General features: G+C 39.1%; 1 protein-coding gene across 1 annotated transcript in view; it reads right to left on the bottom strand.

Moving 5' to 3' along the window:
* The window catches only part of cahz (carbonic anhydrase), a 10009-nt gene that overhangs the window by 7251 nt on the left and 1708 nt on the right, over positions 1-1050 (bottom strand). The window lies entirely within an intron of this gene.

Genomic DNA, 1050 nt, shown 5'->3' on the forward strand with positions numbered 1-1050 from the left:
CAGCTGGAGCACATCTGCAGCTCTGCACAACACGTCAACGAACCCGAACCGTCCCTTTAACATGTTTATTCCCTGTCATCACCTGTTGGAGAACAAACAGCTGATTCTCTCTCTAATAAAGCACCAGGACAATTAAAGCTTTTCTGTTTCAATCGTTCAGCTCTGAAGTTACAGGTGCTGCCCTGCAGGGATTCTGATTGGCAGCTTTTCAAGGGGAAAAAAACAAAACAGGAAGTGAAACTTGAATTCTCATATTTCACATTAAAGTAAAAAGGATTAAAACGTCACCCACACTTTGTTTTAAACCTCGTGTTTAAAAATAAACATGTACAAATGACTTGTAGAAAACTTTTTATTGAAAAATAGCATTATTACATTTTAAATTCATTTGAATATTAAATTGATTAATTTAAAAAAAGACAGTGTTGTCATGGAGATGGGTCAGAGTCAGTACCGTGGATTTCTTCCATTTCCACCTGCAGGAAAGAAACGGATCAGTTAAGTCACTAAATCATTATACATAAGAACAGAGCTTTCCAAAATAAAAGTCTGACGCCTCGGTTTCAAAATAAAGTCAAGCTGTTCACCAGGCCTTAATCTGAAAGGATCATGTGTGAGTAAAGTGGATTGACGTGGGTAGAAACTTAATTAAAAGACATGACCTGTTAATAGTTAATATTCATCATCTATTAGTGATTTAAATTGTGTTTGATCGGCTCTCACCTTTAGATTTCCCAGGTTTGCCGTAGTATCCGTAGTAGACTTCCTGCTGGTTGCCGTGCTTCTCTGTGGACATGAGACAGACACACACCTGTGTTTTGTTCCTCGTGCTCCTCTTACTGAGTTCAGGTGGGTGTGGCTCAGCTTCGCTCTGTCAGTCAAAGCTCAAACCACACCCCTTCAGGTGACAGACTGTCTGGGTTTCATGTCTGTGGGACAGACGTTGTCCCGGAGCAGTTGTGTTCAAACAACGTCACTCACATTTCTTTGCATTAAAACGTTCAATCGTTTTTTTCGGATTATTAAAAAACACATTGTAAATATTTTGTC

The sequence above is a fragment of the Seriola lalandi genome, unplaced genomic scaffold (genome assembly GCF_002814215.2).
Source record: "Seriola lalandi dorsalis isolate HSWRI2012SDOR001 ecotype SW California unplaced genomic scaffold, Sedor1 jcf7180002054970, whole genome shotgun sequence".
Classification (NCBI taxonomy): Eukaryota; Metazoa; Chordata; class Actinopteri; order Carangiformes; family Carangidae; genus Seriola; species Seriola lalandi.